Source organism: Acipenser ruthenus, chromosome 10 (genome assembly GCF_902713425.1).
Source record: "Acipenser ruthenus chromosome 10, fAciRut3.2 maternal haplotype, whole genome shotgun sequence".
NCBI lineage: Eukaryota > Metazoa > Chordata > Actinopteri > Acipenseriformes > Acipenseridae > Acipenser > Acipenser ruthenus.
Window position 1 is genome coordinate 21,810,830 of NC_081198.1, and position 15,848 is coordinate 21,826,677.

Genomic DNA, 15,848 nt, shown 5'->3' on the forward strand with positions numbered 1-15,848 from the left:
ATTTATTCTCCCCCCAAAAGGACCACATTTCTTGTAACTTTTGGGGGTTCCTAAAACTGACCTCAAACACTTCCTTAAGCCCTGGCAATTTCACCAAACAATTCAAGTCAGAAGGGGAAAAACCCATACCCCTCTGAAGAATGGTCCGGCTGAACTCCAGTCTCGTCAGTCCTGGTTCCGTTTCATCTTGCTTGTTTCTTGTGAAGCGCACCGCATTGTGCCTCCTGGTTTCCTGGGTTGGCCGGAACGCCATCCTTCAGCTGGCTCCTCCGATTGGGGTGGGAGAAGCCTCTGGACGTCCGGGTTGTCTCTCTCTACGGAAAAGAGACAACGTAAGCAGCAAATCTGGGCAGTTGAAGGAACTATTACTTTAGTCCCTGAGGAGATGGTCGCCTCGCAAGAGGGACCCCCTCCCCAGGTGAACGGTGTCCTTCCCTGGCGGAGTAGGGGGCGCTGCTTGGCACCGAGACCACGTAGGAAGAATCGTGGCTGTGACGCCTCCTCGGGGTCCGGGGCCGCCCTCTGCTCCTCCCAGATGGCGCCCTCTGCTGGGCGCCTGCTGCTCTCTCGGTCTGGATCTCGATTACAATCAAGGGCTGGGGATGAGGTCGTCTAGGTCATCAAAGGGTCCTCAAAGGTCGTCTGGATGGTAGGTCCTCCTTCTCTCTAACTCCAGGAACGTCTGGAAAAGCCGGAACCGCCTGAAAAAGAAAAAAACGGGAACCGCCTGAAAAAGAAAAAACTGCTCTCAACAGTCAACAAAATCTTGAAAGACCCTCGGCCTGGATTGGGCAAGCCAAAACCAGACTGAGCATTAGTCTTCCAAAAAGTTGCCGAGCTGAAGAAAGCCAGTCAAAAATAAAAAAAATTCTGTTCCTCCTCACCCGAACAAACCTCTCACAGACCCTCGGAGGGAGCGGGTAATGCCACTACCCTCTAAGCCTTAGTCTTAGAAAGATTTATTCGAACTGTAGAGAAGCCAGAGTATATGGCTGGCTAAGAAGGACCTGGCATAGGGACATGTTCCACCACACTTGTCTGGTTAGCTGCATGCTCCCAGGAAACAAACTGCTGCTGTCTACATCATCACCACATGTGAATAAAAGAAAGAAAGACAGCAAGAAAGAAAGAGAGAAAGAAAGAGAAAGAAAGAAAGAGAAAAAGAAAAAAAAAGAAGTAAAACGGCGGGAAAACTTGCATCAACACTGGCACTCTCCCTCCAGCAGGGGTAGACAAAATGCTCACAGGAGAGATCCAGATCTGACTTTGACCAACGTTAGAGAAAGGTGTGCACCGTTCCCGGAGGAACTACAATACCGGGCCGATGCGTGGAGTGGACGGAGCAAGCCCCTGTTCCATCTCCCGATTCCAAAAATCAATTTAATATATGGTCCCCTGATAGGGGACGTATCAGATATTAATACTCTTTTATTGAGATTTTACATTTTTTACATTTACACCCATTCGTTTTTTTCATTCATTTTACATTTCTTTTAAAGATGACATTCATGCATACAGACATACATTTTGTTTTAAAAGCATTTAAAATACATTTAAAAACACCAAGACAATTGTGCTTTGTACATGGTTAAAACAGACACAGATTAAAATCAACATGAAAAAAACCTGTGCTGTTTTAAAAGTGACTGGAAAAAAAGAACCATCTATAAAAAACCAGTGCTTGTGAGGGCCGGGGAGTGCTCTCTAAAAGGTTCAAAAGTGAACATAAAACTAGATCTAAAACAGGGACAGGGGAAAAGGGACAGTGTATAAAACAGTGAGTTAAAATTCTAAAATTTTAAAACACTTAAAATGTAACTTTTAATAGTTTACATTAAAAATCTTAAAGATACATAAAACAAAACAAAACAAAATCAAATAAAACATTCAACGTAAATCAAATAAAAGTCCATAAAACTGAAACAAAAGACTACATAAAACCAGGGCACCGTTGAAAAACGGTCATGCCAGCTAAAAAGGGCGGAATGCTGGCATGACAAAATAAATAAAAGGCTTAGCGGTGCCCCGTAGTCCCGCTCCTAGGAGCTAGCGGTTCCAGTTTTTTCCTTTATTCCATCTTCACGTCCTGAAGTCCGGCGATCCTCCACTCCGCGCAGGCCTTGTCCTTCCCGAGGGTCCGGATGTCCAGAATTACAAAGTCCTTGATAAGAGTTTGTGCCCTTCTGGTCGTGGTGATAGTGTCTAGCTCCTGCTTGTGATAGACACAGACGTTACGGCCTTCCCACAGGATCTGCTTGACAACATTGATGACACGCCAAACGCACTTAGCTGTGCTGGTAGTGATTCCTCCCGCAGGCCCATAGAGCACAGTCTCAGCGGTCATCTTGGCCGTGTCAGCAAACCTGTTTAGGAAGACAGAGACAGAGAGCCAGACACTGCCAGCCACATCACATTCCCAGAAGATATGGGCTGGTGTTTCTCTCTTGCGGCACTTTGCATAGGGGCATGTTTCTACTTGGGCTAGTCCCCTCCTAAACATGAACGCTCGAGTGGGGAGTGCACTGTGGACGGTGTTCCATGCTATATCCTTCTGGACATTACTGAGGCAGCTGTGAGACACATTCTCCCAGATTTTTTGGCTTTGGGTGAGGGAGAAAGTAGCTACTTTTTCAATTTCCTGGGAACCGGCAAGATATTTAGTTACAGCCTTGTATTCCCAGGAGGCCAATTTTGCTTTATCTAAGCCCAATTTATATATAGTGTCCCTTAAGGTTCTATAATACAATGGGGGGTCCCAGGAGTACGGCACGGTGTTATCAATAGTGCAGAGGCCCAAGGCCCTGAGACAGGTGGCAAAATAGAAACGATTCATGTAACATACCTTCCTGTCCAGGGCCTGGATGTTCTTGATAGTTTGCGTGAGCCCCTGCACTCGGGTGAGCTGCACAACGTCCGGGACCCCCTTACCTCCCTTCTTGTCGGCTTTACTCAGGGTGGCTCGTTTTACCCTCTCCATCTTGCTGCCCCAGATAAAGCGGTGGATAATGCGGTCCACCACTTTTTTGGTGGTCCTGTCTGGGGGAAAGATTTTTCCTACATAAGAGAGGATGGGGAACAGTATAGACTTGGTTATTAATACTCTACCCGTCATTGTTAAGGATCTTGTGCTCCATCCGCCAATCTTTTTACGGACCTGGTTAATGGCCGCCGTCCAGCTCTGGGCCCCCGAGCTATTGTTCTCGAAAATGAGGCCCAGAATCTTGATTTTGTCCTTTTTGACAGGGTACATGTCCGACAGTTCCCTATCTACCTGCCAATTTTTAGACACGTAGACTTCGCTCTTGGACTTATTAATCACTGCCCTGGTCGCCGTGCAGTACTTCCCAAGGATATTACTAATCCGAGGTACCGACGATGTGTTGGTGCAAATGAGTGACACATCGTCCATATATGCTGTTGTTTTGACCTGGACCCCGTTGGATCCAGGCAGCTGGAAACCAGTTATATTGGTATCCCTACTAATTGCCTGCAGGAGGGGTTCAATGCACACGACATATAGCAGTGGGGATAGTGGGCAACCCTGTCTGACCCCTGACTGGATAGATATTTTACCAGTCAGGTGCCTGTTCACCAAGACTCGGGTACTAATGTTTGTATAGATGGTTTTAACCCACCCCCTAAGTCCAGGAGCGAATTTCATCTGGTCCATCACTTTGTACATATATTCATGGCTTACCCTATCGAACGCCTTCTCCTGGTCAAGGTTGAACAGGCAGAGGGGATGGTTCCGTTCTCTAGAATAAGCCAGAATGTCCCTTGTTAACATTAAAATATCCGTGATGGACCTCCCTGGGACGCCACAAGCCTGGTCGGGGCCAATGACCAAAGGGAGGTGTACTTGTAGCCGGAGCATCAGAGCTTTGGCTAGTATCTTGTAATCCACGCAAAGGAGGCTGATTGGGCGCCAATTCCGTAGATCTTTAACTTCCCCTTTCTTATGAAGGAGAGTAATTACACTCTCCCGCATAGAAGGGCCCAACCGCTTCTCCCTGTAGACCGCTCTGTAGACCTCCGCTAAATGGACTTTTAGCGTGTCCCAAAAAAGATGGTAATACTCACCCGGGATGCCATCTGGACCTGGCGTCTTACCGGTGTTCATGGTCTTAACCGCCTGGGTGAGCTCCTCCAGCGTGAGTTCTGGGTCCTTCTCCTCCTCCTCGTCGTCCTGCACTGAGTCAGGCTCCAACTGGCTCAGGAGCCACTCTATCAGGGTGTCATCTGTAGCTTTGATGTTATACAGGTCCCTATAGAAGTTCTCTACCACTTTTTTCACTCCCTCACTATCCTCTACTATCCTCCCCCTGCTGTCGAGCATGGAGGACATCAAGTGCCGCTTCTCCCTCGTTTTCTGGAAGAAGAAGCGAGTACACTTTTCGTCTTCCTCCATTTTTTGCACTTTTGCATTGTGCATGACCTTTCGTTGTTCCTCCCTACAAAGCACTGAAAGATCTAGCTTGGTCTGGGCTATCTCGTCGCTTACAGGGAACCCCCGAAGCTGAAGCAGGCTCAGACGCTGGAGGGCAGCATTCAGGTATTTATATTTGGCCCTCCTTTCTTTTGCTTTCCTCTTGCCTGCTGCTATGAAATAACCCTTAGTTCTGATTTTGACCATCTCCCACCACTCTATAGGGGAGTTGAATAGGTCACGCAAAGTGGTCCACTCAACAAGCCTGCTCTTATAGGCTGCAGCTATGGAGGGGTCATCGAGTAAGGAGGTGTTTAATTTCCAGACCCCTGACCCCATCTGGGAGGTCTGAGGGACCTGCAATGTTACCTGCAGGAGCCTATGGTCAGAGAAGAAGACGGCCTGGGTGTCTACTGCCGTCTTCGTAAGGGAGCTGGTATGCAGGACGAGATCTATACGGGAGAAGGAGGTCCCAGATGAGCTCACCCAGGTAAAGGGAGGCACCAGGTCCTTACCTGCATCACACAGGGAGAAATCAGATATTACGGAGGACAAAACTCTACTAGAGCGGTCGTTGCGTGGCCTGCTCCGGTCTACGTCCCTCAGAGCACAATTGAAGTCACCTGACACGATGACGGGTACGTTCCCCAGCAGGAGTGGACGCAGCTGTGGAAAAAATTGAACTCTTTCGTTTTGGTTAGTGGGTGCGTAGACATTGACCAGTCTGAGGGGAGTGTTGTTGTATGTCACATCCACGCTCAGAATTCTACCAGGTTCTACCTCCCTGCTGCTGCGGGAGGTAATAAATGGGTTTTTAAACAGGATACCTACTCCGTCGGCTCTGGCTATGTTGGAGCCCGACCAGAAGGAGTCCCCCAGGGTCCAACTCTCCTTCAGGTCCCTATAATCAGGGCTCGACGAAATACCACACTCCTGCAGAAAGATGAGATCTGCTTTCAAGTTAGCTAGATAGTTTAGTACATCAAATCTTTTTTGTGTCTCCCTGATGCTCCTGACATTAACAGACACACATATCAGGGCCATCAGGGTAGCTAACAAGAAAAGGAGTCGCTGCGTCCACCCCATAGCGACTATGATTGGGAGGTCGGGACACTCTTCCTACTCTTAGCTCTACGCTTGCTTCGAGGGGGCTTGGGCTTATTTGCAACTCCCATCACCCCTGAGAAGGTACTCACTGCTGCCTCGTCCAAGAAGGCACCGTCTTTATATGCACAGTACGTGGAGTTGTTGGGGCTATTCAACTCCCCACAAGGTAAGTCTGGTGGAACTTGCTCAGGGCCCCTCGGAACGTGTGGGTCAGCTTTGTCCTGGGGGGGGTTATGACAGACAGCATTCTTTGGCTGTTACCGTCTGTTGAGTTGGAGCTGTTAGCAGACTTCTGGCTTACCGCGTCCAGGGGTATTCCCATGTCCTCCAGTGCTGTATCTAGGAGGACCTCTAGGGGGCCCCTGGTTTTGCCCATACAAGGGAGGGGGTCAAGGATGCTTTGAAGGGAGGCCCTTCGCTTGAAGAGGGTCATTGCTACCGAGGTACTGCTGGTCAGGGAAGGTGTTGACCCCGACCTCTCCCTCGGTGCATTAGTGAACACCTCTTCTGCGAGGTGTGCTAGGGTTTGTGCCAACGACTGGGAAGGCTGGCTGGGGATGCCCTGGCTGGCTGCTACCTGCCCACTAGGCGGCAGTGTAGCCGTCCCACTCGCCTCCGTCTCTGCCTGCGAGGGCAAGACTGGGGACTTTGTGTGGACATTAGCTGGTTTTGGATCTATGGGGGCCACCTGCAACTTGCTGTCTTTGATCCTGATCTCCTTTCTTTCCCCCCCCTCGTCTCTACCCTTTCTTTTCCCCACCCTCTGCTGGTTCTTCACTCCCTTCCCCTCCTTCTCACTCTCACTTTCACTGTCGCTTTCGCTTTCCTCCCCCACGGACTCAATCCTTATGGCGTCATAACGAGAGCAGAGGGGGAGTGCTGGCGCTTGTCACGGCTGACCCCGAACCAGTTATTATGTGTAGTAAGAAATTGGATTCCTTTGCATGGAGAATTTCAGTGGCTAGAGTTCACGGCTCCTCGATTGATTCAGATTCAGTTGTATTAAGTCTGCCCACTAATAATGTAGAGCAAAATAGGTATTGTGGTGTTTGCAGAGCCGACCCGAGCTGAACCCAAGACAGAAGTGGAGTCCTGCTGGGAACGAGCTGAAACATTGGACATGGACTAGATGATTTAAAAATGAAATGTATTAATGAGATGATATGTGCTGTAACCATTTGTAATGTTTGAATAATCTTTAGTCTGTAACAAATACTGTAAAGTACTCTCTCTGTAAGACCGTATAACAGAATCTGGTACAACTTGATACACTGGCCGGCCTTGAGCAGTCTCTTATTAAAATTGGCACGATTCCCAGAATTTAGTGCTGAAATCTCTGTTAAGACTTTTCAGCTTGACTACAGAATAATGCTGTACTAATAGATGTATGTTAATATGCTTGTTTTAAATGGTATAGATTGCTGTGGTAACATATAATCATAGGTAGTGATAATTATTGTTAGTATGAAATACTATGAACAATTTTTATGTATAAGATCATATGATTCACTTTGCTTAATATGATAGCATACCTGAAGCTGTTTTCTATCAAGATGAGCATAGTTAAAAACGGAGTCCTAATTCAATGAAAAGAATTACTGTGTGCTTACATTCAAGAATTATAACTTCTGAATATAAAGGGAAAAGGAGTTAGGAGTATTCTTAAGGGAAAGAAAAAAACAGAAAAGGATTAAAAGACCTCGCTTTGAGTAGGTTTCTGTTTGTAATTCAGTTTTAAAATAAGTAGGTGAGTAAGAACAACCTAGAGTAAAAGCAGACTATAACTTAAGACAAATAAGCATTGTCAGAAGATACACCACAAATAGAGAGCAGAAAAATTGAATAAAATCCTATTGTAATATTGCGGATATACTGCTGCTAGCAGAAAGTAATAAGGTTAGCAGCCATACGCTATAAGAAGTAATGTACTAGTTTGACTCTGAAGTTAAAAGACGCAGCATAGAAAGATGTTGTGTTTAAAATACAAAATAAAAGGATTGAATAAATAATGAAGAATAAAAGCAGGAGATTTTAGGAGAGTAAACTCTATGTGACCTGTCTTCTTGAGCTCTCTATCAGCCTGCCCTTGGAGAAATTAATATTAGCTGCTGGAAGGCCTCTTTGGTGGGAAGAAGCCGGAATTTTTTTATCAGAAGGCTTATAGTATCAGGCCGGACTGCAAAAATAGGGAGTTAGAACGGATGGTCTTAGCACCTAAGATAGTTAGTTGCCGGGCGGAACAAGCACGTAAGATACAGGTGTAAGGAAAGTTCTAGGGAACATTAATCACTATTAAACTTGGCAAGAAAAGAGGTGTCTTCAGCAAGCTGGTTTTAGCCAGTATGTGTATAGCTGAAACATACAGGGTCATCTGAGTGTCAATTAAGTTCAAGCTACCAGGGGCCCATAGGAGAAAACATTACAGCTTTACAGCTCAGTAAAATAGTTAGGTTTTCCATAAGGAGAAAACTCTACATTAAAAAGATATAAGATGGAAGTTCCCTATAATACCTGCTAAACACACACCTGTAAGGAAAGAAGGAAATTAATTTGAGAGTGAGATGACATGAGGGAATATATTTTTGAAAGCCAAGTTCATGTAATCAATTATAATCATTATAACTATAACTGCTATATTATGATATAACTATTGGTGTTACATATATTCAAACACCACTCTTTTTATAATGCACCCATATTAAGTAGTGAATCAAGGTTGCAGGGATTTTGTGAACTCTGCTTCACCTAACTTTTCAGATGAAGGAGGGGGGCCAAGAATGAGTGGATGAGAACATGGGCTAGTGTTGATTTGTTGGCATATGACTTTAATTCAGTCTGAGGAGTTGGTTGAATTCTTTAGAGATTACTGTTTGCCAAGAGATAAGGAGTGTCCATATAGATTGATGACTGGATCTAATTGGGGCTTCCCATTGCTTTCAATAGGACGAAAATTGTATAAAAACCCTGGGCCGATCACACTGAGACCACCACACTCAAGCTTGGCAGAGCCACGTGGTCCATCCTTTGCAGATCTCTACAGAACAGTCCTTCTCTTTTGTTCACGCTACTCTTCCTTATAATAGGAGGTAAGCATATTAATGGTATTATTGTATCTCGCGTTTATTGGTTATATTGCTATGAGGTTTTGAAACAATGTTTTAGTATTAAGAGTGTTATATTGAATGTGCTAAAACATAGCAGTGGGTGCTTGTAGGCTTTGTGCTTAACCAGCCTGAGGGCTGCACTGAATACATATAATTGTATTATGTTATTGAAGTACTAAATGCTGAAGCTTGTAATCAACTTAGCATTGCTAATTATTGTTACATGTTTTCGGGTCTTGGTAGTATGCGCAAACTACTAAACCAATATTAAAGGCATTTTAATAAAACGAAGGAGCGCTGATGTTGCTCTGATTCGTAAAACTTTGAATAAATGAGTGATTTTCTTGATTAAATAAAAAGGTTTTAAGGACACACCGCTCGTCCAGTGCTCGAACATAAACCACTAGGAGTTTTAAACATCTCTGTCCTCCTTAACGTCTCCCCTGAGTTAAGAGTGTGTGCAGAGCGAATAATATAATAAAAGAGAACGTGAAAAGTGAAAACGTGACACGCTGAGAGGGCCCTACTCAGGGGGGGGCGCTGCTGGGTCCGGGCTCCCTCCCTGCCTCGTGTTCTGTATCAGAGGAGCTACTGGAGGAGCTAGTGGAGTAGCTGTTGTACTCTCTCTCTGGGCTGGGGGAAGGGGTCCTCGTAAAACGGGACATGTCTCGGGGGCGGGGGGGTGAGGGGGGTGCTGGTGATGATGGTGGTGCTGGAGTCTGGGTTTTGGATACTGTTGGTGGTGATGTGGACTGATCTTTGTTACTTGCTCCCTCTTCCTGCTCAGGCCTAGGCTTGTTCGTATTTGCCTTGCTGGCTCTGGCCATGTTGGCATAGGAAGAGGGGCAGTCCTTAAACAGGTGCCCCTTCTTTCCACACAAATTGCACTGCCTCTCTTCTCTGCAGTGGCTGGTCTCGTGGGGGGCGCCGCAGTTCCTGCACTTGACTACAGTACATGCGGCCGCCAGGTGTCCTAATTCCCCACATTTCCTGCAGAGTTTTGGCATCCCATTATAGAATACCAGCCCTCTGTTGGGCCCTAACACTATGGAGTTTGGAATGTGGCGGACGCCTCCAATGCCCGATGGATCAACATTGAGGCGTACCAGCCACTTTCTGGCTCCTGTCCAAACCCCATCTTCGTCTGTAATTTTCCTCCCTTCTGATGACACCCTCCCATAGCGGTTAAGCCATGTTGTAATATCATAGTCGCTAACAGCCTCATTGAAAAATTGGACAGTAACAACTTTCATTTCTCTGTCTGTCAGTGCATCCACACAAAATTCTTTGTATGGAGCGAGATATTTATTCTCCCCCCAAAAGGACCACATTTCTTGTAACTTTTGGGGGTTCCTAAAACTGACCTCAAACACTTCCTTAAGCCCTGGCAATTTCACCAAACAATTCAAGTCAGAAGGGGAAAAACCCATACCCCTCTGAAGAATGGTCCGGCTGAACTCCAGTCTCGTCAGTCCTGGTTCCGTTTCATCTTGCTTGTTTCTTGTGAAGCGCACCGCATTGTGCCTCCTGGTCTCCTGGGTTGGCCGGAACGCCATCCTTCAGCTGGCTCCTCCGATTGGGGTGGGAGAAGCCTCTGGACGTCCGGGTTGTCTCTCTCTACGGAAAAGAGACAACGTAAGCAGCAAATCTGGGCAGTTGAAGGAACTATTACTTTAGTCCCTGAGGAGATGGTCGCCTCGCAAGAGGGACCCCCTCCCCAGGTGAACGGTGTCCTTCCCTGGCGGAGTAGGGGGCGCTGCTTGGCACCGAGACCACGTAGGAAGAATCGTGGCTGTGACGCCTCTTCGGGGTCCGGGGCCGCCCTCTGCTCCTCCCAGATGGCGCCCTCTGCTGGGCGCCTGCTGCTCTCTCGGTCTGGATCTCGATTACAATCAAGGGCTGGGGATGAGGTCGTCTAGGTCATCAAAGGGTCCTCAAAGGTCGTCTGGATGGTAGGTCCTCCTTCTCTCGAACTCCAGGAACGTCTGGAAAAGCCGGAACCGCCTGAAAAAGAAAAAAACTGGAACCGCCTGAAAAAGAAAAAACTGCACTCAACAGTCAACAAAATCTTGAAAGACCCTCGGCTTGGATTGGGCAAGCCAAAACCAGACTGAGCATTAGTCTTCCAAAAAGTTGCCGAGCTGAAGAAAGCCAGTCAAAAATAAAACAAATTCTGTTCCTCCTCACTCGAACAAACCTCTCACAGACCCTCGGAGGGAGCGGGCAATGCCACTACCCTCTAAGCCTTAGTCTTAGAAAGATTTATTCGAACTGAAGAGAAGCCAGAGTATCAGATATTAAACTGATAAGAACAGATACTACACTTGATCTTAGCCAAAAGGCCGAGAAGCGATGGCGACTTGGCCCTTGCCCGGGGCCCCCCAGCCCGGACGGCACAGGGGGATTCAAAGGTGGGTGCAAAATTTCAAGCACAAGCAGACCCCCAAAAAACGGGCTGCTGCTTCCAGAAGGGAAATGTGCAATTTAAGCAGGAGAAAACAAAGCAAAAACACACACATAACACCAAAAACAAAACATAAACTGGTGGAGTGCGTCTTACAAATAGTCATGCCAAGCTGCTATGCTGTGCAAGGTGCCTTGGGTAACTACAACTGTGCCTCGCTGGCTGGCTGGCTTGCTAAGAAGGTCCTGGCATAGGGACATGTTCCACCACACTTGTCTGGTTAGCTGCATGCTCCCAGGAAACAAACTGCTGCTGTCTACATCATCACCACATGTGAATAAAAGAAAGAAAGACAGCAAGAAAGAAAGAGAGAAAGAAAGAGAGAAAGAGAGAAAGAAAGAAAGAGAGAAAGAAAAAAAAAAAGAAGTAAAACGGCGGGAAAACTTGCATCAACACTGGCACTCTCCCTCCAGCAGGGGTAGACAAAATGCTCACAGGAGAGATCCAGATCTGACTTTGACCAACGTTAGAGAAAGGTGTGCACCGTTCCCGGAGGTACTGCAATACCGGGCCGATGCGTGGAGTGGACGGAGCAAGCCCCTGTTCCATCTCCCGATTCCAAAAATCAATTTAATATATGGTCCCCTGATAGGGGACGTATCAGGTATTAAACTGATAAGAACAGATTTTTTTTTTTTTTTTTTATTTATTTTTACAATCAACACAATACACAATTACAAAACTAACACATACAATTCACAATAACAATAGTTAACAGGCACCTCTAAAACACGTTTGTACAAAAGAGTGCATGTCCTTAAATAAAGTCCTCATCCTGCCTTGACAAGCCCAGACACTCCAACCTAGCACCAGCACTGCCCGGCCACTTCTCCCACCGCCAGATCCTCTCTGCTTCTTCACGCCCCCTCCTGTTGACATCACGCAATACATAGTCCCGTATGGCCCTTTGGCCGATCTCATAGGTCACACGGCAGCTCAAGGTCTCAGATTTCAAGACCAGGATATTCCTTGCCTTCCACAGGGCCTCCTTAAAACAGTTCACCACACACCAGAGCTGCCATGAGCCTTCCTCCTTCTTCTTTGGGCCATACAAAACCAGCTGTTCCTCCAACAGGGTGCCTTCCATCCACACAGCCAACAGGGGGGACGCCTTTCTCCACAAGCGCCTGGCAGACTCGCACTCCCACAACAGATGGCACACCGATTCCTCCGCCCCACAGCCCTGAAAAGGACAGCTAGGGGTCTTGCACATCCCTCTGCCATGCATCACCGCTCTCACCGGCAACACCTCATGCATGATAAGCCAGGCCAGGTCTTTATGCTGGTTCATCAAAGCAGGATGGGCAGCATTCCACCACACCTTCTCTGGATCACCTACTGCAACCCTCTTTATAGGACATGTGGTCACACTCTCCTGCACAAAAGAAAGCAGTTTTCTTGGTTTTAAAAGCAGGTCTTTGTCAACCTTCCCCGTCAGTTTCCCCTTTAAGAACTCTTTAAACACTGCATACCCAAAGGGAGGATCAAAAACAATCGGGACAGTAAGGGGGATCTTTAAAATTCCTAGAAACCTTAAAAACGCCCCCATAAAAAACCTCACAAACAAAGCCCCTTGACACTCCCCTCTTAACACCAATTCAACATGCCTGCAAACTGCGTGAACATATAAAAACGTTTCCAATTCCGGAAGCCCTTTACCACCCTTTAATACCCCTTTACACACCACCTCTCTCTTCAAACGCTCCCACTTGGCACCCCAAAAAAACCGAAACATCTGCCTTTTTAAAACTGTGATAACAGCCCTGGGGGGTGGGAAGACCACTCCCACATACAGAAGCAAGGGGAGAATGACCGCCTTGACAATGAGCACCTTCCCCTCCAGTGTCAGGCTCCTCTGTGTCCACAGCCCCATTTTCTGGCCCACTTTCTTTGAGACCTCCACCCAATTGCTCAGACCAGATCCTGTGGCGTCCATCCTTATACCTAAAACTTTTATAAAATCAGTTTTCACGCATACCCCAACATCCGGTACCCCCTCCCATCCCCCAAACAACATGCACTCCGACTTCTCCTTATTCAACTTGGACCCGGAGGCCACACAAAAACACTCACACTGCCACAACACTCGTTTAATTGCTCTCTCACTCACACACAACACATTCACATCATCCATATACAAGACGCACTTTGCCTCAGCTCCTCCACCCCCCGGGATAGCCAGCCCCCTGATCACCTTGTCTTTACGGAGGGCCTGAGCCAAAGGTTCCATACAACAGATAAAAAGCAGGGGGGACAGCGGGCAGCCTTGTCTTACTCCACTCTTGATATCAATTTGACCGGATAGCTTCCCATTGATACTCACTCTACTCCCTATATTACTATAGAGGAGACTTACCCACTTAACAATTTGATCTGTAAACCCCATTTTTCTCAAAACCTGGAGCATAAACTCATGAGAGATCCTGTCGTATGCCTTTTCCAAGTCCAAATTCAAAAGGCATACCGGCACCTTACGGTCCTGTGCAAAAAAGACAGCATCTCTCAGTAAGATAAGGCTATCCGTAATCTTCCGCCCTGGAACGCCACAGGTCTGATCCGGATGGATCACCTCTTCTATCACCGTCCTCATTCTGCAAGTTAAAATCTTAGAAAAACATTTGTAATCCACATTTAAAAGGGTTAGAGGTCTCCAGTTTGCCAGTTCCTCTTTACAGTTCTTCTTAAAGACCAGCACTATAATCCCCTGTCTAAAGGATGCCGGCATCTCCTCCTTCAGCAAAGTCTCATTGAACACCCTGGTTAAGTCCGGCCCAACCAAGTTCCAACAGGTCTTGTAGAATTCTCTGGGCAGACCATCCCCGCCCGGCGTCTTCCCGTCCCTGAAAGACTCCATAGCAGCAGCAGCCTCCTCCAGGGAGATCACCCCGTTCAATACCTCACCCTGACACACCCTCCTCTCCAACCCCTCCAACATATCACTCACCATGCTCTCATCAATCACCTTCCTTTCATACAACTTGGTGTAAAACCTCTCAGCCACATCTATCATGCCCTCCGTCTCCTTCCTCACCACCCCACTCTCATCTCTCAACCCATACAACACCTTACTGCCACTCATCACTTTCTTAAAGAAGTACCTAGAGCACTTCTCGTTCTCCTCCAAATGCCGCACCTTACTCTCCACAATCACACTCTCGGTTCTCTTTACATGCAGCACTTTTAATTTGTTCTTAATCTCACACACATCACTCGCCACATTACACCCCATACTCCCCAATTCATACATCCTATTCAACTTCCTTTGCAACCGGCTCACCTTCTTTCTCTCCATTTTTGCCATCCACACCCCCACTTCCACAAAAAACTTTTTAATTTTATTTTTTATACACTCCCACCACTCACCCACTGAATCAAACATTTCTTTCAATGACTGCCACCCCTTGTACCTCCTCTCAAACTCACTCATAACATCCTTATTCTTTAACACACTCACATTTAACTTCCACACCCCTCTCCCCACCACACACACCCCTTCCAGTTTCACCTCCGCACACACCATCACATGGTCAGAATAAAACACAGGCACACACACACATGCCACCCACTCCACTTCCTTTGAAGAAAAAATAAAGTCAATCCTAGAAGCCCTCACACCCGTTGTATCCGACCACGTGTATCCCGATAGCCCTGGATACAACCTCCTAAACCCATCTACTAATTGAGCATCCTGCACAATACTCCCCAACATCTTAGAGGTTTTATCCAGCTTCACACCCTCACCCTTCCTATCACTCACGCTTAACACACAATTGAAGTCCCCTCCCCAAATCACAATCTTTGATGTTTTCACAAACACCCTCAGTTTCTCAAAGCACTCAACCCTTTCATGCTTATCTGGCGAGGCGTACACATTTATAACCCTCACCTCCTTCCCCATCCACTCCACATCCACTACCACAGCTCTCCCACACTCAACCACAGTTTTACTTTTAATCTCTATATTTTTATTTTTGAATAACACAGCCACACCTGCATTCTTACAACCATTTGCCCCTGACCACACCGATGCACCATACACCCACATACTCTCAAATTCCTTATAAGCTTCTCTAAAGGGGAGACCACACTCCTGTAACAGCAGCACATCTGCCTTTACACTACCCAAAGAATCTAAAATCATTTTGCACCTATCCTTACTCCTCACACTCCTCACATTAATAGTTGCTATGGACAACGCCATCACAACACTCAACCAAATTATTAGTGACCTTACCATTCTGAATTTGAAGACTCCTCACCCACTTCACCCGCAAAAACCTTCACCCCCATATTGTCTAAAAAGGAATCACTACCACCCTCCCCCGCTCTCCCCTCTCCCCCATACTCTTCTCTCAAGGACCCAACAGAGCTCGGCGACGAGCAGACCACCTCCGCTCTCCTGACCCCTCGTTTTTTTTTTTTCCTCCTTTCCACCACCCCCTCCGTCCTCACACCCCCATCCCCATCCGATTTCCTTTTACTTGGACCCTTCTCCTGATCCATCCCACTCTCACCCTCCTCCCCTTCTTCTAATACCTCCTCGCCCTCCCCTGCCCCATTCTTCCCTGAGCCCCCGGTATCTTGTGCCGCTCCCCCCCCCTGACTCCCTCCCCCCCACTCCCCCCTATTGATCTGCACCTCCACCACACTCCCTGTGTCACTATCCTCATACTCCCCTTCTGACTCTGATACTGCAAGGTCCCCGGCTAGCTTACTTCTCATCCCCCCTTCCCCCCCATGCTTACTC

General features: G+C 47.1%; 3 pseudogenes; all 3 read right to left on the reverse strand.

Annotated features, from left to right (window-relative positions):
• Positions 1-1,283: 1,283 nt before the first annotated feature.
• Positions 1,284-1,438, reverse strand: LOC131738762 (U2 spliceosomal RNA; annotated as a pseudogene).
• A 9,455-nt stretch (positions 1,439-10,893) lies between these two features.
• On the reverse strand, positions 10,894-10,991 carry LOC131738560 (U2 spliceosomal RNA; annotated as a pseudogene).
• Positions 10,992-11,574: 583 nt separating this feature from the next.
• Positions 11,575-11,787, reverse strand: LOC131738509 (U2 spliceosomal RNA; annotated as a pseudogene).
• Positions 11,788-15,848: the final 4,061 nt, after the last annotated feature.